Source organism: Hyla sarda, chromosome 4, assembly GCF_029499605.1.
Source record: "Hyla sarda isolate aHylSar1 chromosome 4, aHylSar1.hap1, whole genome shotgun sequence".
Classification (NCBI taxonomy): Eukaryota; Metazoa; Chordata; class Amphibia; order Anura; family Hylidae; genus Hyla; species Hyla sarda.
Window position 1 is genome coordinate 397217274 of NC_079192.1, and position 21039 is coordinate 397238312.

General features: G+C 45.4%; 1 protein-coding gene across 6 annotated transcripts in view; it reads left to right on the forward strand.

Annotated features, from left to right (window-relative positions):
- TSPAN9 (tetraspanin 9) overlaps nucleotides 1-21039 on the forward strand; it is a 468673-nt gene that overhangs the window by 213769 nt on the left and 233865 nt on the right. The gene's annotated exons all lie outside the window — the stretch shown is intronic.

Consider the following 21039-nt stretch of genomic DNA (forward strand, 5'->3'; position numbering starts at 1 on the left):
GTAAATCATAGAGGGCAGCACCTTCTTAGAATAAATGGTTAATAATGTGGTTACTTCTCTCCAAGATTCTTGCACCGTAATGTAGTTCAATGTCAGGAAATCGATGGATAGTAATAAATTGAAAAGATATAGCACCAATTACATCCAGTTCCTGGTTAGTACATTAAATCTTCAAGGGCTACGGTGCGGCGGGATGTCCGTACAGAGCAGCAACATCGACTCGGAAAATATCGCCATCTTCGCGTGACAGTGATGTGCGGAGTCGTAAGTCGTGAGTAACTCAACACCATTTAAATAATTAATCTGGACTTGGCCTTCTTAAAGGGGTACTCCACCCCCTAGACATCTTATCCCCTATCAAAAGGATAGGGGATAAGATGTCTGGTCAGGGGGGTCCTGCCGCTGGGGACCCCCGCGATCTCGGCTGCTGCACCCCAGACATCTGGTGCATGGAGCGAACATCGCTCCATTCCGAATGACTGATGATGCGGGGCGGAGGCTGGTGACATCACGGGTGATGTCACAGGCAAGCCCCCTCAATGCAAGTCTATGGGAGGAGGCGTGACGGCCGTCACGCCCCCTCCCATAGACTTGCATTGAGGGGGCGTGGCCTTGATATCACGAGCAGGGCGTGGCCTTGACATCACGAGCCCCCGGCTCTGCACCCGATGCTCTAAATGAATGCCGGGTGCAGCATGGAGAACCTTTGGATAGTGGATAAGGGGCTAGGGGTGGAGTACTCCTTTAACATCCTGAATTGTATTGTAAAAGGTTAGGGCTAGACGATGGCTGCAGGCGCATGTCTCCAGCCTTTAGAAGCAATGCATGATCTGAATTGCATCATGGAAATTTGAGCTCCTGGCGTATGACGGATTGAAGATGTCAGTCACAACTGGCACTCATGTCTATTGAAGGGTGATGGCTGGTGAGTGTTTGTCACGCAATTTGATATGCCATTTGTAATAAGGCATCCAGTGTTGGTCTGAAAAGCCTGGACCAAAAGCTGTACGTACACATACAATAGCCGACAGCTATCTCTTCTGATCCTCCCATATATATACAAGCTGAGCGTGATTATGTTCTTAAGGGGGGGGGGGGGGAGAGGAGAAAGCCGCTGTAAGGCTATGTTCATGGAAAATCACTGTGCAAACATTCATGAGAGTGCGGGTGCCGGTAGAATATGCCGGCGGTAGGAACGCACAGGAATGCGCTGTCTCCTAGACGGCTATGCATTCCATGTGGTGTCTGCCTAAAGAATGAACCGGTTCATTCTTCGTGCGGACACAGAAAAAGGAATTTCCATGCAAAAAACATCTGCCATGGAAATTCCGGCCATGGTTAAAGCACTGCAGAATCCTGTTTAAATCAACAGAACACTGCTGGGAATCTCAGGCGGAATTCCAATGTGGAATTCCGCACAGAGATTCCCGGATGTGTGAACATGACCTAAGACATCTCAAAAGGATCCAGCAGATGAAGTCCAACATGTCTAATTCTGCCATCAGGGGAGGGTCGAGAAGCCCAATACACATTATATGGTCAACCAATCCGACCGAAATGTGTATAGCCAGGTTTAAGGATGGCTATATGTTGTCTGAACCCCCACATTTTAGGGGGGTGGGGTCAGCTGACTATGATAAGAATGAGTGTATGATAGGAAAAAGAGATCAGGTATGTTGGATTTGAAAATCCCTAAGCTTTTAGGGTGTGATGGTGGCTTCTTCCTCTTTCCTATTATAAAAAACATGAATGCTTGGCCTACTCCAGTGTGCATGGGTGAGTAGGAAGGAAGAGCTGTTGACCAAACAAGTGTAGTTTCCCCCATATGAGCCCTGGGTGGAGCTTCTCTCTCTTTGAGCTCTGCTCTTCTGCTGAGGTCCAGTGCAGTCGCCTAGTGTGTGTGTCCAGAGTGTTGGAGGCCTCAAAGTCCAGTCCTGCAGCCACCATCAAGTCAAGTAAGATAAAGTCACAGCTTTATGAGTCAAGTCAAGTCAGTCCTGTCATCTGTCAAGTCAGCGTGGTCTGTATTCAATTGTCCAGTCCTACTACAAGTCCCAGCAACCCGTTAAGGTCTCTGCGTCACTGATCACCTCCTTGGGCCCTGGCTGAACTGTATAGACTTTAACATCTGTCTACCCTCGGTAAAGCTACCGATGTCCGTAACTTGGCAACAGAGTCTTTATTTTCCCCCATGCCCAGCCCAGGATCCAGCAGTATACCTTTGGGTGGTTCTAGCCTAAACCACACCCTGGTGTCATGAATACAAGGGTTTAATGCCCTCCCCTAGGGTAACAACATCTGCCCTCATTACTTCCCACTACCACACAAGCATTGGGCCAAAAGGTGTCCAAAGTGTTGGAATAGATGGTATCAAAACAATAAGAATTGCCCCTAGTTGGACTACAAATCTGGTTTAAATTGAATTATTTTTACTGAACCTTTGGGGTCCTTACTGTGTCAGCACCTGGGCCCATAGAGGGATCTTCAAATCCAACCTTGGTGTCAACCCACCCATTCTGTAGTTGTCCAAGTCACAACATTGAAGTCTAGTTAAAAGTCTTCTTTATGGGCCGTGACTGAAATGAGGTGCATCTGTTGTATATGCTAATATTGCATTCTCCACGAGGCACTAGTCAAGATCGTAAGAATCCACTACTAAGCAGGGAACTGGGTGATATCTCACCAATCATAGGCCAATGTGCAGAAGACTTGTAGAGGACAAGTTAGATCATCTGAATATTATTTGTTCTCTATTACACTAGTGTAACATAAAATCCACAACACTCTTTGGGTGTTTTTGTACAATATTCAGTCCCTGGAGACAATCCCAGTAATGTACAGTGACTTGCTTTTGGTTGCAGCTTTAAAGATTCTGTAACCTGCTGTTAATCTCAAGGGATCATGAAGTAATGAGATTAAAATAATGAGATTCACCTCTAGGAAACCTACAGGTTACACCGAAAAACAAGGAGAATAGTGGGAATCTGTCCCCACGTCCACAGGACTGATCTATGGGGAGTAAGAAGAATAAAAATGAAAATAGAAATTATATTGAATTAACTAATATATTGGCTTATTACAGCAAAAATACAATGTGTTCTGTATTGAGAATAGATAAGAAATAAATAATACATAAAAATGACTACCCAATACTCAAAAAAAATAATAATATTCAATCTCTCTTTCTTTTTCTTCCTTCTCATCATAATTGTCTTCTTTCTGCTCAATCTTCTCCTTCTTTGTCTTCCTTATTATATTTTGTGTTCAGCTTTTCCATCTCTTTTTTTTCTCCTTTTCTTTTTTTCTTCCTTCTTCGTAATCTTCTTCTTTCTGCTCGTTCAGCTGCTTGTTATATTTCTTAATCCTTTTTTCTCTTCACATTCTTATTCTTTTATTACATTTGTTTTATTGTTTGCTTATTTTTTCTTCCTTTTTTTTTTATTTCTCTTACCGTATATACTCGAGTATAAGCCGACCCGAGTATAAGCCGAGGCCCCTAATTTCAACCCAAAATCCCAGGAAAAGTTATTGACTCGAGTATAAGCCTAGGGTGGGAAATACATCATCCCCCCTGTCATCATCCAGACCAGTCATTAACATCCTCATCATCATCACCGCCTGTCATCATCCAGACCCTCATCATCATCACCTGTCATCATCCCCTTGTCATCATCCCACACCCCCCCCTTCATCATCCCCTTGTCATCATCCCCACCCCCCTTCATCATCCCCTTGTAATCATCCCACACCCCCCCTTCATCATCCCCTTGTCATCATCCCCACCCCCCTTCATCATCCTCTTGTCATCATCCCACACCCCCCCTTCATCATCCTCTTATCATCCGCCCTCAGTGGTCTTCAACCTGCGGACCTCCAGAGGTTTCAAAACTACAACTCCCAGCAAGCCTTGGAGTTGTAGTTTTGAAACCTCTGGAGGTCCGCAGGTTGAAGACCACTGCGGCCTTCGACATCATCCAGCCCCCTCTCACCCCCCTTTAGTTCTGTACAGTACTCGCCTCCGCTCGGCGCTGGTCCGGTGCTGCAGGACTGTCCGGTGAGGAGGTCGTCTGGTGGGATAGTGGTTCCGGGCTGCTATCTTCACCGGGGGCGCCTCTTCTCCGCGCTTCGGGCCCAGAATAGAGGCGTTGCCTTGACGATGACGCAGAAGTACGTTGGTAATGAACGTACCTCTGCGTCGTTGTCAAGGCAACGTGACTATTCTGATGTCGGGCCCGAAGCGCTTAGAAGAGGCCTCCCCGGTGAAGATAGCAGCCCGGAACCACTATCCCACTGGACAACCTCCTCACCGGACAGTCCTGCAGCACCGGACCAGTGCCGAGCGGAGGCGAGTACTGTACAGAACTAAAGGGGGGTGAGAGGGGGCTGGATGATGTCGAAGGCCGCAGTGGTCTTCAACCTGCGGACCTCCGGAGGTTTCAAAACTACAACTCCCAGCAAGCCCGGACAGCCGATGGCTGCCCGGGCTTGCTGGGAGTTGTAGTTTTGAAACCTCTGGAGATCCGCAGGTTGAAGACCACTGCGGGTGGAGAGTTCACTCGAGTATAAGCCGAGGGGGGTGTTTTCAGCACGAAAAATCGTGCTGAAAAACTCGGCTTATACTCGAGTATATACGGTACTTTGTCCTAATTTATTTTTCATTATTGTTCTATTTTCCTTCAACTTTCTTCCTCTACTTACTTCCTTCTTTCTGCCTTCCACTTTTTTCTTATTCTCTTTCTTCCATTTTTTCTTTCTTCTATTCTATGCTTCCTTCCTTTTTCTCACTACTTCATCCTACTCCCTTCATGCTTTCCATGTATTTCTTTCTTTCTTCTTAATTTTCCTTCCACTTCCTTCATCTGTTTTATTTTATTTTCCTCCATATTTCCTTCCTTTCGTCCTTCCTTCTTTCCTTTTTTTTGCTCCTTTCTCATTTTCTCCATCTCCTTCCTCATTTCCCTACATCTTTCCTTCTTCCCTTCCTACTTCTTTTCTTTCTTCTCTTCTTCCCTTCTTCCTTCCTCCTTTCCCTGCCTCCATCCCCCTCCATATTTCCTTTCTTCCTTATGGTCTCTACCTCCCTTCCTCTCTCCTTCTTACCTTCTTACCTCATTTTCCCTCCTCCTTCCTTCCTCCCCTCCCTCTCTACTTATTTCCTTCCTAACTCATTTCCCTCCTTCCTTCTTTCCCTCCCTCCCTCCCTCCCTCCCTCTCTCCTTCTTTCCTTCCTACCTCATTTCCTTTCTTCCTTCCTCCTTTCCTTCTACTTTCTTCCTCTACTTCCTTCCTTCTTTCTGCCTTCCACTTTTTTTTCTTATTCTCTTTCTTCCATGTATTTCTTCTTTCTTTCTTCTTAATTTTCCTTCCACTTGCTTCATCTTCTTTATTTTCTTTTCCTCAATATTTCCTTCCTTTCGTCCTTCCTTCTTTCCTTTTTTTTTGTTCCTTTCTCATTTTCTCCATCTCCTTCCTCATTTCCCTACATCTTTGCTTCCTCCCCTCTCTCCCTACTTCCTTCCTTCTTCTCTTTATTCCCTTCTGCCTTCCTTCCTCCTTTCCCTGCCTCCCTCCCCCTCCATATTTCCTTTCTTCCTTCCGTCTCTACCTCCCTTCCTCTCTCCTTCGTTCCTTCATACCTCATTTTCTCTCCTCCCCTCCCTCTATCCTTCTTACCTAATTTCCACCTTCCTTCCTTTCATCTCTCCCTCCTTCCTACCCTTTTACCCTTCTTCCTTTCTTCCTCCTGTCTTTACCTCCCTCTTCCCTCCATATTTCCTTCCTTCCCTTCCTCTCTCCTTCTTTCCTTCCTACCTCATTTCCCTCCTTCCTTCTTTTCTTCTCTCGCACCTTCCTACCCTTCTTCCTTTCTTTCTCAATTTTCACCCTCTTTCCTCTCTCCTTCCTTGTTTCTTATTCTATCTTTTTGATAATAAACTTTTAGAATGGACATTCTCAAACCACGCCATCCTGAAACCCATTATAATAGAACTAAGTAACAAACAATATAAAATAGGAAAGTAACTTGGAAAATAATGTGTGTGAGATATATATGAGGTAACTATGCCATAGCCCCAGATAGAGAACCATTTATTTCAAGGTTACCCGTTCCCCTTAGTGCACTTATCCTGTCTACTATTATTGATGTACTGCGGGGAGAGACATTTACTACAGATTGATATTTGGAGAGCACATGGCACACACACGAGTTGGAGGCCATTGACAGAATCTCCACATAAAGCTGCAGAAGTCACCGCTGCTCGGCAATGTTTGAGGAATCGGTGAAAATAAACATTTGGTCTGGAGCTAATGAGAAATTAATGTCCCGTCTATTCCTGAATCCTTCTATGTGAGGAGAGAATCTGGGCTTCAATGCAAATATACACTTGTCCTATGCATGAAAGGCAGCAGCACTAGTTGTTTTAGTCCATTGCCTAAGTTGTAAAGCATTTGGAAAATCCTCGGTCAGGCTATGTTCACACTGTGTTTGTAGTATACATCTGTTTTATGGCCTGAAACAGCTCCAGGCTTATGCATCAGACATATATATGGGGCCTCAGTGACCCATGTGTTCCAAAAGAGTGTCCTTATGGCATAGGTTGGCTGGAACATGTCGGTATATCTTTTTTGTTTGTTTGTTTTACTATATCGGATAGGCAGCTACATTATTTGGGTCATCTAGTAAAAAAAAATATACCATGTGCTGTAGATTATTTTTTTTTAACATTCCATGCCACTGAATGCCTATACAGTTGGAATCTTCTATCGGAGGTATACACCCTTATTAAAAAATGGCCCACCCTGTGTGCCCATCATTTTTTATATTTGTGGGATACAGACTATAGAAGCCAAAGTATATTCAAGCACCTTACCCATGGGTGATACAGACTTGTATCCAGGAATTGCCATAATAATTCTGCAGGTTGAATTAATTATAGTGTTCACCAGAGTGAGCGTTTTGGGGGCATTCTCATCATTTCTGGAGCATGTGGTTTTAGAGACTTATGTGAACCAATTCTGACTTTTAAAATATTAGTAACTATGGTAAATGAAGTTCTCTTCTCCATAAAAATTGTAGCTTTAAGGACCTTATACACAGGCAAGAGGATGTCCGATGACGAGTACCAATCTCGATGATCGTTGCTCATTTAAAGGGTTTATCCAGCTAATCCACAGGATAAGAGATAAGTGTCTGAGTCTTGAGTGGGTCCAATCAGAACAAGGCCTCTTTTCTCCTGCGCCCACCTTCCAAGGCAAACTGGTCTAAGCAGTGACAAGCCATTTAGCCTCACGGGCTAAGGGGGGACTCTGCTGTGGCCAATGTCAATTCCAAGACTAGGACTTCCCAGAAGGAGGGGACTGAAGTGCTGAGAGGTAAGAGATGGACCCCATTCTTGAGATAATGGGGGTCCCAGTGGTTGGACCACCCGGATAACTTTTGATAACCCCTTTAAGAAGCCTGTACACTGGCTCTTTAACCCCTTAACGACCGGCTCCGTATATATACAACATAGCTGTGCGGCAGGTCTATGAAGCGAGCTCAGGAGCTGAGCGTGCTTCATATCCATTCAGTCTGGCTGCTATTGGCAGCCAAGATCCGTGGCTATTGCATTAACCCTTAAGATGCCGCGATCAAAGTTGATTGCAGTGTCTAAAATTCCCAAAAATACACTGCTGGTAGCTCAGCTGAGCTGATCGGAATTATCGCGAGGAAATCACGATGTCCTCAGCTGAGAGGACGGTGAGGGCCCTTACCTGCCTCCTCACCATTCGATTGGTTCTTCAAGGCTCCAGTCAGCCATGGCAGGTTGGAGCAATGGAGCACCGATCAATGCAATGCTATGGCTATAGATTTGCCCCCAAAATTTGCATTCTTTATGATCATTCAAATGGCCCCATGTAATTGCCAAGTGTTAAAACCACTTATTTTGAGATGAATGGTCTATAAATGGCGGTGTAATACTGAGATATGATTAGCTCCTCGATCACAGAATTATAGCACTGCGTCTAGATTTCCACAGTCAATAATTGGTGTGTGTTTGATAGAACATCATGTTAGTCTCGGGAGTAGAGACCTCATTACTGAACGTACGTGGGCCTGGTTTTTGGACGGCAGTCAATTGCTTGTTCTATTCTTCACTATACGTCCTGGGCGGGCGGTGGTAACGCTGCCTTTGCATTTTCGAGACACATAAATGAGCCCTGACGTTAATGACGACGGGGTCATAAAACTGTAGATTAGGTATACCTGTAATGCTTTTGCATTTAGAAAGCCTCATTAATGTGATTAATCTAGAATAAAACAGCTAAACAACCAATTCAGGTATACTCCTGCTATTGTGTATTGTGTGAACTTGTCCCTGTGTCAAGTGGATCCTGTGCAAGATAAGAGATGCCATCACCCATGTTATGTTCCAGAAGTGGGTGGTGGTACTAATTACTTTAGAAATACTCAACAATTGGATTAATCTAGAAATAAAAAGCTAAACAACCCACTAAGTTATACTCCCGTTATTGTGTATTATGAGTCTGGGCGTCAAGTGGTTTTGCAATGTGGGAGATGCCATCATCACTGTAATGTTTCAGAAGTGGGCGGTGATAGTAAACCTTTTTCTGAAATATATTACACTGTAGTTTAGATTAGGTTGTATTACGTTATATTTAAAACCAAAAGCCTAAAGGCCACCATACACATTAGTGAAAAGTTGCCTGAACCAGACGATTTTTGCTAGACCAGTCAATCATCTGAGGGTGCGTTCATACTGAGGAAATCTTGCAGAATTCAGCGAGGGGAGATTCAGATCTGGCAGCCACCAAAATTCTTTGGCAGTAGGACTGCGCAGCACTGTGCCGTCACCATTGATGGCTATGCAGTGCTCGCAGACTTCTGTACAAAGAATGAACATTGCTCCTTCTTTGCACAGAACAATTTCAGTGGCGCAAATGTCTGCTGATGAAATTGCTCAGATTGAACGGGTCTCGCGGAAGACCCATTCACACTGATGTTAAAGTTCACTGCACGTTATTCTGCGGGAATTATGCAGTGTGAACCAGAAGGCAGTGTGAAAGTCGTCTAATGCTGCAGATCCCAACCCAGTCTTCAAGACCCACCAAAAGTCCAAGGTTTATATTTTTGTTCTATTCCAATGGAGTAACTATAAAAACCTGGAATGTTGGTGGGCCTTGAGGACTGAGTTGGGGGCAACTGATCTGATGTGAATAGAGGCCTTCTGACTCTCCTCTGGCAGATGATGTCTGGGGAGAAATCCAACATGCTCAGGTCTCAGGTAATAGCTTAACTCCATCTTACCATTCAGAATATAGGCTGAGCCAAACGTTCATATGTATGGGGTGAAAGGCTGATCAAGTCAAGGCTTCACCCCATAACAAAGGTGTATGGGCACCTTTAGTGTATGTTGTCACGATGCCGGCTGGCAGGTAGTGGATCCTCTGTGCCAGAGAGGGATGGCGAGGACCGTGCTAGTGGACCGGTTCTAAGCCACTACAGGTTTTCACCAGAGCCCGCCGCAAAGCGGGATGGTCTTGCTGCGGCGGTAGTGACCAGGTCGTATCCACTAGCAACGGCTCACCTCTCTGACTGCTGAAGATAGGCGAGGTACAAGGGAGTAGGCAGAAGCAAAGTCGGACGTAGCAGAAGGTCGGGGGCAGGCGGCAAGGTTCGTAGTCAGGGGAGATAGCAGAAGTTCTGGTACACAGGCTTTAAACACACAAAACGCTTTCACTAGGCACAAGGGCAACAAGATCCGGCAAGGAAGTGCATGGGAGGAGGTTAGATATAGTCAGGGACCAGGTGGAAGCCAATTAAGCTAATTGGGCCAGGCACCAATCATTGGTGCACTGGCCCTTTAAGTCTCAGGGAGCTGGCGCGCGCGCGCCCTAGAGAGCGGAGCCGCGCGCGCCAGCACATGACAGCAGGGGACGGGAACGGGTAAGTGACCTGGGATGCGATTCGCGAGCGGGCGCGTCCCGCTGTGCGAATCGCATCCCCCACGGCCATGACAGAGCAGCGCTCCCGGTCAGCGGGACTGACCGGGGAGCTGCAGGGAGGAAGACGCCGTGAGCGCTCCGGGGAGGAGCGGGGGCCCGGAGCGCTAGGCGTAACAGTACCCCCCCCCTTAGGTCTCCCCTTCTCTTTGTCCGGTAACTGCCTCCCCTGGGATGAGGACACCGGGAAAGGATGGAGGGGTTCCTCAACGGCAGGCAGAACAGCAGGAGTAGGAATGGGGAGAGAGGGCAGAGGGCGAGACCTGGCACGGGGCAGTGTGACACCAGGACGAGGGCCATGAGGGGACACAGAGGCTTGCCTGATGGGACTGGGAGGGGGGGGAGAGGCATTTCCTGTGGCAGGCAGAGTCCTTAATGACCTTAGGGGGACCGGATACAGGAGGAACCACAGGGTCACGGCAGGGAGTACTGGGAACCGGTTGAAGGCAGTCCTTGGAACAAGAGGGACCCCAACTCTTGATCTCCCCAGTGGACCAATCCAGGGTTGGGGAATGGTGTTGAAGCCAGGGTAGTCCAAGGAGAACTTCAGAAGTGCAATTAGGAAGGACAAAAAATACAATTTCCTCGTGATGAGGTCCGATGCACATTAGGAGGGGCTCCGTGCGGTAACGCACGGTGCAATCCAACCTGGCTCCGTTGACCGCGGAAATGTGGAGTGGCTTGACAAGACGGGTCACCGGAATGCGGAATTTATTCACTAAGGACTCCCGAATAAAATTCCCAGAAGCTCCAGAGTCCAGGCAGGCCACGGCTGAGAGGGGAGAGCTGGCTGAAGTAGAAATCCGAACAGGCACCGTGAGACGTGGAGAAGCCGACTTAGCATCAAGAGACGCCACACCCACAAGAGCTGGGTGCGAGCGTGCGTTTCCCAGACATGGAGGACGGATTGGGCAATCCACCAAAAAATGTTCAGTACTGGCACAGTACAGACAAAGATTCTCTTCCTTACGGCGATTCCTCTCTTCCAGGGTCAGGCGAGACCGATCCACTTGCATGGCCTCCTCGGCGGGAGGCCTAGGCGCAGATTGCAGTGGAGACTGTGGGAGAGGTGTCCAGAGATCTAAGTCTTTTTCCTGGCGGAGCTCTTGATGCCTCTCAGAAAAACGCATGTCAATGCGAGTGGCTAGATGAATGAGTTCATGCAGGTTAGCAGGAGTCTCTCGTGCGGCCAGAACATCTTTAATGTTGCTGGATAGGCCTTTTTTAAAGGTCGCGCAGAGAGCCTCATTATTCCAGGATAGTTCAGAAGCAAGAGTACGGAATTGTATGGCGTACTCGCCAACGGAGGAATTACCCTGGACCAGGTTCAGCAGGGCAGTCTCAGCAGAAGAGGCTCGGGCAGGTTCCTCAAAGACACTTCGAATTTCCGAGAAGAAGGAGTGTACAGAGGCAGTGACGGGGTCATTGCGGTCCCAGAGCGGTGTGGCCCATGACAGGGCTTTTCCAGACAGAAGGCTGACTACGAAAGCCACCTTAGACCTTTCAGTAGGAAACTGGTCCGACATCATCTCCAAGTGCAGGGAACATTGCGAAAGAAAGCCACGGCAAAACTTAGAGTCCCCATTAAATTTGTCCGGCAAGGACAGGCGGAGGCTAGGAGTGGCCACTCGCTGCGGAAGGGGTGCAGGAGCTGGCGGAGGAGATGGTTGTTGCTGCTGTAGCTGTGACTGTACTTGCTGTAGTTGTGACTGGAGTTGCTGTGTCATGGTGGTCAAGTACGACAGCTGGTGATCTTGTTGGGCGATCTGACGAGCTTGCTGGGCGACCAGCGTAGGGAGGTCAGCGACAACTGGCAGAGGAACTTCAGCGGGATCCATGGCCGGATCTACTGTCACGATGCCGGCTGGCAGGTAGTGGATCCTCTGTGCCAGAGAGGGATGGCGAGGACCGTGCTAGTGGACCGGTTCTAAGCCACTACAGGTTTTCACCAGAGCCCGCCGCAAAGCGGGATGGTCTTGCTGCGGCGGTAGTGACCAGGTCGTATCCACTAGCAATGGCTCACCTCTCTGACTGCTGAAGATAGGCGAGGTACAAGGGAGTAGGCAGAAGCAAAGTCGGACGTAGCAGAAGGTCGGGGGCAGGCGGCAAGGTTCGTAGTCAGGGGAGATAGCAGAAGTTCTGGTACACAGGCTTTAAACACACAAAACGCTTTCACTAGGCACAAGGGCAACAAGATCCGGCAAGGAAGTGCATGGGAGGAGGTTAGATATAGTCAGGGACCAGGTGGAAGCCAATTAAGCTAATTGGGCCAGGCACCAATCATTGGTGCACTGGCCCTTTAAGTCTCAGGGAGCTGGCGCGCGCGCGCCCTAGAGAGCGGAGCCGCGCGCGCCAGCACATGACAGCAGGGGACGGGAACGGGTAAGTGACCTGGGATGCGATTCGCGAGCGGGCGCGTCCCGCTGTGCGAATCGCATCCCCCACGGCCATGACAGAGCAGCGCTCCCGGTCAGCGGGACTGACCGGGGAGCTGCAGGGAGGAAGACGCCGTGAGCGCTCCGGGGAGGAGCGGGGGCCCGGAGCGCTAGGCGTAACATATGTAGTGACAAACAGGATCTATACTGCTCTGTACGGCTGAGCTTTAGATATTCAATGTGCCACCACATGGAGATAGCTTTTTCTAGGGAAGGATATCTGCAATCTCCATTCTATGGAACATTCCAAATATAAAAAAGAAAACAAAAACAGAAGAGCAACACAGAAATGATGCTCAAAGTAGAATTGGGACAATAATTCAACATCCTGACCAATGCCATGGTAAAGTATGATTTTACTGCCCGGCAGGCAGGGGCAGAAAGAGGGGGCAAGAAGAGAAGATTTATTGCAGGCTGAGAGAAGATTGAGTGGGGGAGAGAAGACATTGGTGCGGGGGCAGGGAGAGGTTATGGCTGTGAGGAGTAATAGATGAACTAGCAGCCTACCAATGTGGAACTTCAGGAGACTGGGAAATCTTTCCGAGTCTCCTAAAGAGCGTTGCTTCTCCTCTCGCAGAAGGTTTTGGTACTCAGGGGTAATAATAATAAAATTTATAGTAATAATACGTTCCCTTTAAGGATGGTTCAAACAACCAGGAGGCATAGAAGAGAAAACAGTCAATAGACCAAGTAATGCTACTAATACGTTCTTTAAAGTGTTTAGGTAGCGTATATGAAATTGAGCACTACTCTCTTAACATAAGACCATTTGTCTTAGTGATAAATGAACATACACAGGAAAACATAAGTAACACTAAATTCCTTTGGGAATGAAGCACAGGCCTGTAGTTGGCTGAGCCGGAACCGTAATTGCATAACTTCTTCATTGACTAAATGATCTATTTTTAATTTGCATGGTTACAATATCCCAGCTCGGTATATCACAGTGTCACAGACATATAAGAAAAAGAGTAGGATGATCTATGCCGGTCCAGCGTTCGGCGTAGTTAAGCACTTGTCCGCTTTGATTAAGTGTTACATATCCTTTACCCCGAGACAGCACGAAGATGAGACTTCTGTATCTTGACAACGGGATTCATAATACTCACTGCCATCTTTTATCTTTCAGATTCCAGAAACAGATCAAAACCTAATACGTAAGCTGGTGGAAGCGTAATCGAGTTTTATGATTAAATCTAATCCTGATAGATTAGTGGGAACAAATGCTCGTGGTCAGAAGAATTAAGTGGAATTTGTTCTATTATGCAGCATCTAAGGAATTACTTCCTTATCGATGACCGCCCTAGACAGAATCGTGCCATTCGGGTCACATTTTACACATAATAGCGTTGCCCGTACACAAAGTAATGATTCTTTTTTTCCTCGTAAGGGATACATTATTGCATGGATTGACCTTGTGATTGACTTCACTATTTCGTTAACAAAGACCAATCATATTTCTGTTGAGTTTATAATTGATTGTTAAAGGGGTTATCCAACATAAGGGGACTTCACTAGTTTCCTGTCAGCCAGTAATGGACATGCTTACCCAGGATCTGCACTTGTGTTGGTTGGAAATGGCCGTGTCCTGTGTCCTAAATCACGCTGCTGGCTTGTTTGTGCTAACTAGCTATTTCCTGTTTCTGTGCCCTACCTCCAACTATGATCCCCAGGATCCCTTGTTTGTAAGTAAGAAGTGACTTATCGCCCTCCCACATACCAGCCACCCCAACTATTGCAGCACAGCTAGGCTTCTTTCCATGCATACTGTGCTTCAAACAACAATGCTCTGTGGAGAAGTGTCTCCCTCCCACCCAGCAGACACCCTTTTTGACAGGAGTGTTTGCCACTCTTACTTCTCTTACTCTGCCCATAAACTGTGCCCCAACTGGGGAACCATCTATAGGACTCCAAATATCATACAGACGATGTTGGCAGTAACAAACTGGAGAGTTGCCATGGGCTCTCTAGGACTTGATCCTTAGAGGTGATCTCCGATAAGAGACTGTGAACCTTTAGTGTCCTGGACCACCAAGGACTCTATTAGTCAACCTTTCATTCTTAGACCACCAGGAGCTTAATTTTAACACCTTGTTGCTTCCCTAAACAACCAGTGATTCTACCTAAATGGCAACTTTACCTAAACCGCAATATAGTGTGAACATTGTATGGACGTATTATTTGGCCTTGCATTTCTCTGTATCCTATTTTCTATTGAGCAGACCCTACTATTGTATGGTAGCCCGGGATATTCCCTGTTGGTTGCTTTTACCTCTTGACCTGACCGTGTGGGAATCCTCTCATGTTATCGGCGTTAATGTTATTAACTGCAGAGATCAATGCCGATAAAGAGTTCCTTCGAGTGTATTACAAAGGATTTATCTGGGGGGGTATATTTTCTCTAAGGAGCTGTCGCCGTATTAGGATGCATGCAAACAGAGATTATGTGCTATAAGGTCCATGTCCGTAACAGCTGGGTCACATGTTGCTTATACAAATAGGAATGTATGGAATGCCTGGGAGAAGGTTGGATCCGGTGAAATTTTACAACAGGTGTAGCTTGAGTAAATTGTGCACAAGGACGCTTCCCCCCATAAAGTAACCTTAGATAACATAAGCCAGTGTTTCCCAACCAGGGTGCCTCCGGCTGTTACTAAACTACAACTCCCATTCTCATTGATACTAACCTTGTCCTACTCAGAGCTGATAGTGGGGGTGTAAATAGAGACTAGTAGACTCCATGATACTTTTGTATGAGGTTCACCTAAACATGGGGACCCACATCAGAATCCTATGTTAGCCACCAGACCAGACCCCATTTACTTACCTCTACTTGCTCCTGGCTTTTTATCCTCAGACGCTTTGTATCCAACACGACATACAATGTTCTGATGCTACTTGGCCCCGGACACATTGGCTGGTAGATTGTTGCAATGCATAAATGTAGGTGCGAACTGCCAGCCTGGTGTAGCCCCCCAAAACTATAACTTGCATCATACTGATGGTCATGATGGAAGATGTAGTTTCTCTACAGCTGGAGAGCTACAGGTTGGGGAATGTTGACCTAGATAAAGATGCATGCCATGGAGCATACCATATCTCCAGGGCTCATGTCCTGCAGTAACGTGTGGGAACTGAGTTCCTGCACTTTTACCACTGCAGGAACACCGTTCCCATAAGCAGGAGTCCTGCAGGACCAGTCCTTGAGTGGAAATCTTGGGTGAGTTCCCACACTTTTTTCCCACGACTTGACCCCTGCATACCTCCATATAAAACCAGAGTTATACTAAGGTACCATTCAAGCCCATCCATAGACTATGGGGACCATATAAGATACGTCAAAAGTGTGCATGGTCCCTAAGAGACTCAACTGTGTATCATGGAGAGGCAGCATCAGTTTAACAGCTAGGTGGGACAGGTGGGGGGCCTTAGGTCCATGGGAACACCAGATTGGGTTGGGTGTATAGGTACAGGGCTGGGTGTTATCTTTGTTTCAGGTGAAGGAAAGTCTAGCTATAACACTGGACAGGTGGCTCTATGGTAGAACGTCCTATGGCCTCCTCAATAATAGTAGCCACATGTGCTCAGGCAAAAAGTAAATGGTTTCTAGACAACTGTCATAGATATTGTCTCTGTAAACATAGGTGACTCCAATTTACCTATGTGGATACAGATACAGCGTAGGAGTTTATTTCAGTCAATGGGAAGAGCGTTCATAGCAGATAGCCATCAAGTGTCAACACTATGTAGATATTGAAGACAATGTTGAAAACGCTTATCGATCAGCGCAGTTGCCTCTTCCTGTTTGCTCTAAGTGCTGCGGAGGGATGTATGTCATCAGCTTACATCTTGGCGGAAAGGAAATACTCTGCTTGGAGCCCATTATTTCTAAGCCGGGATTGTATCTCTGGGCATGCATAATGCATATTGTTTAGACTCACTGACAATTGACAGAGCGTCCACCCTGCTAACCAGACATGAGTGTCACTCGGAGAGCTCGAGCAGCTTGTACATAACTTCCCCTCCGAATTGTAGGCGGTAATGAAAAACAATGCAGTCGAGATATCCAGCACATTTACATGCAAATGTAAGGGATAGGTTTGGAAAATACTGTAGAGTTAACTATTGCTTGGAAGGAAGAAGTATTCAGTGAAACCCTGTGGACAGAGCTGACGGTATAGTTCACTCCTAGGAATGTGAAGGTCTCCGCAGGGTCTCAAAACTGCAAATATATTAGGGTGTTATCTAGTGGCACCCAAAAAATGTTGTGGCTGTGTTGTGTTTGTTAATGTGGTTATCTAATAGTTAAAGGGGTACTCCGGTGGAAAACTTTTTTTTTAATCAACTGGTGCAAGAAAGTTAAACAGATTTGTAAATTACTTCTATTAAAAAATCCTTCGAGTACTTATTAGCTGCTGAATACTACAGAGCTCTCTGCTGATATCATGACCACAGTGCTCTCTGCTGACATCTCTGTCCATTTTAAGAACTGTCCAGAGTAGGAGAAAATCCCCACAGAAAACATATGCTGCTCTGGACGGTTCCCAAAATGGACAGAGATGTCAGCAGAGAGCAATGTGGTCATGATGTCAGCAGAGAGCACTGTGTTCCAAAAAGAAAAGAATTTCCTCTGTAGTATTCAGCAGCTGATAAGTACCCGAAGGATTAAGATTTTTTAATAGAAGTAATTTAAAAATCTGTTTAACTTTCTGGCAGTTGATTTAAAAAAAATAAAAAATAAAAGTTTTCCACCGGAGTACCCCTTTAAGTCTGTGATGTCAGAAAAGTGTTACTGGCTATTCAGAGGATATAGTATTGATAGTGATGGTTGATGATGAGGGTAGTAGTTCTTAATATATATGTCACATAGCTTGAGTGGTGCAGCCCTTGTGCTACTCTGTAAATCCCAATAAACACCATTTTTAGTGAAGCGGTTCCCCTTACACAAGACAAGACTGCTGCAGGCTTTATCAAATGCAGAGCCATAGCCAGGGAAGTAAGCCCTCGGCTACCTGTACAGTGGATCACCGCCCCCCCCCCCCTAACATGTCTACAGAACTATATATCAATCTGCTTAGCTCCTCCTGCTCTATAATATGTCTACAGAACTGTATATTGATCTGTTTAGCTCCTCCTGCTCTATAACATGTCTACAGAACTATATATCAATCTGTTCAGCTCCTCCTATTCTATAACATGTCTACAGAACTATATATCAATCTGTTCAGCTCCTCCTGCTCTATAACATGTCTACAGAACTATATATCAATCTGTTCAGCTCCTCCTATTCTATAACATGTCTACAGAACTATATATCAATCTGTTCAGCTCATCCTGCTCTATAACATGTCTACAGAACTATATATCAATCTGTTCAGCTCCTCCTATTCTATAACATGTCTACAGAACTATATATCAATCTGTCCAGCTCCTCCTGCTCTATAACATGTCTACAGAACTATATATTAATCTGTTCAGCTCCTCCTGCTCTATAACATGTTTACAGAACTATATATATCAATCTGTTCAGCTCCTTCTGCTTTATAACCTATCTACAGAACTATATACCAATCTGTTCAGCTCCTCCTGCTCTATAACATGTCTACAGAACTATATATATCAATCTGTTCAGCTCCACTTGCTCTATGTCATGTCTACAGAAATATATCAATCTGCTCAGCTCCTCCTGCTCAATAACATGTCTACAGAACTATATATCAATCTGTTCAGCTCCTCCTGCTCTATAAAATGTCTATAGAACTATATATATCAATCTGCTCAGCTCCTCCTGCTTTATAACATGTCTACAGAACTATATATCAATCTGTTCAGCTCCTCGTTCTCTATGTCATGTCTACAGAAATATATCAATCTGCTCAGCTCCTCCTGCTCTATAACATGTCTACAGAACTATATATCAATCTGCTCAGCTCCTTCTGCTCTATAAAATGTCTATAGAACTATATATTAATCTGTTCAGCTCCTCCTGCTCTATAAAATGTCTACAGAACCATACATCAATCTGCTCAGCTCTTCCTTCTCTATAACATGTCTACAGAACTATATATCAATCTGTTCAGCTCCTCCTGCTTTATAACATGTCTATAGAACTATATATCAATCTGTTCAGCTCCTCCTGCTTTATAACATGTCTATAGAACTATATATCAATCTGTTCAGCTCCTCCTGCTCAATAACATGTTTATAAACCTATTATATCAATCTGTTTAGTTCCTCCTGCTTTATAACATGATACAAGAAGATCAGACATCATGTGCAACCAGACAAGTTTCCTTTAAGTAAATAACAAGGAAAAAGTAATGCCACAAAGTGGTTGTGATGGCAACAAATCAATGTAAGCGGTGGAGACATTGATTAAATTTTTCATGTAATTGAAACTATAGAAATTATTTTATTATCCGGTCCTGAGTGCACAAATCACTTCGGTGAACTCTAAGCCCCAGTAGATGGATTCCTGACAGCCACTGAGAGAAGCCGTATTTCTTTAAGATGTTCAATTTCAACTTAAGATCTAATAATGTTTCTGTGACTGTGACAGCGAGCGATCCCAATGACATTAATGAATGCCGTATTGAAATATGTTCCGTTCAACACACTCTCTATGGATTGATTTATGGACCTCGGCTGGAATTCGCACGAGGCCTGGATTTCCTATAAAAAGTGTGGTGCATCTACTCTTTCAAAAAATGACTTCCAATATAAGGCATATAAGGCAAGTTGATATATGGATTTGAGGCAGGGTTTAGAAACAAGAAGGTGCATTAAATCCTACACGTACACGGATACATTCTTCTGTATATGGACTGAATACTAAGTCCCGAGACTGGGGCTGTAACATATTGGTGACTTGTTTCACCCACAGGGTGTCTGCTGCTGTTGCAAAACTACAACTCCCAGCATGCCCGGACAGCCGAAGGCTGTCGAGGCATGCTGGGAGTTGTTGATTTGCAACAGCTGGAGGCACCCTGGTTGGAAAATACTGAACTAAAGGAAGAATGGAAGTTTCCTTATTTCCTTTTTTTTTTTTTTTTTTTTTAATAAATCATGGCTTATTAAAAAAAAAAAAAAAAAAAAAAGACCACTAGGGTCCCCATAGTATCCAAAACATAATCCTGACCAGCCGCTGCTTCATCTTTGCCCAAGCTAAAGCACAGGCAGGGACAAAGAACAGGAAGTGAGGGCGGGACTAACGCTCCTCTGCACTCACTCCTGTCCTGTCTATCAGACTGCAGCATGGAAAGAGAGAGGAGGGGGTTACAGGGTAGCCTGTAGGGATGGGATGAAGAGATACAGCACAGCAGACTCAGGGAGGACATGAATGCTTGGGGAGTGAGGGCGGGCTCTGTGCATGCTTCGGACACACCTCTTCCTTAACAATGGATGTCAGAATGAGAGAGCAGCAGAACAGAGGGATTTGTACACTAAATATAGAAGCTAGACACATAAAAAGGCATGTAAAGAATCTGCGTGACCTAGTGAATAACATATAGAAGCAGTATTTTTCTGTGTTTCTGTGATATCCCAGGTATGCTCACCCTGCACTATAGGATGCTGTTTGCCGACACCTATTCATCTCGACCAGCCATATATGTGGTCAAGCGTGCATGTGTTCTGAATAGAGAGTAAGCCACTGCAGGACACAAGTAGTGGCTCCTTGTCTTCCCTAAGTACACAAGAAACAGGAATATTAACATCCAAAATGCTGATCTTTCATATCCCCATCATTTCCCATTGTGGGAAAGTCAGGACATCCCCATACACATCCAATGGTTGGCTTGTCGTGCTGAAATCTGCAGGACTGTGTATGGCCACCCTTAGGCCACTAATTTACTTTTCTTCAAAGTCCAAACTATTTCAGTACATTTGTCTCTTAAAGAGTACCTGTCACCAAATTAAACTTTTAATATAGTGTCCATTGTGTAATTAACAGACACTTTCCCATTCACTTGCTTTTAAAATTATCAACATAAATATTTTTAAAATGTAATATAAAAAACGCCCACTAGGTGGCTCTGTTCTGTTCCCTGCCACAATTAATACAGTTAGTATGGTCTCCTCCCGGCCTGGCAGGAGTCCAAACCAAGGAAGTGTTTCTCTGCACGGAGCTTGATGGTCACTTGCACAGAAAGTGAAAGCTCCACAGATTCTCAAAGAAAGCCACACAGACTAACAGCTGAAGGATAGACTCACTGATAGCCACACAGACTGAAACATGCACAGAGCCTGAGGTCATCTGTTCATCACAGTGCTGCAACAATGTGAGGGCGGAAGTTGCCCCCCAGCAGGCTTCAGTGATGTCGTGCCTGCTGGGAAACGCCCACTTTCTCCTGCTGGGAAATTGCACTATGTGAGCAAGAAGAAAGGTTAGATACACAGCTCTTTAAAGCTCTGAAATTATTTTTAAGGGCAGGAGGGGTGTTAGGGAACATAGCCTGAGGTAGTAGAGAACAGTTTATTTGGTGACAGGTACTTTTTAAGGTAAAAATTGTTACATTTTTTTATATTTTCCAAACTATTACCCAAAATAAAGGAGGGGGGGGGGGGGCTTTCATTCATAGCATGCAATCTAATCAATGAGATG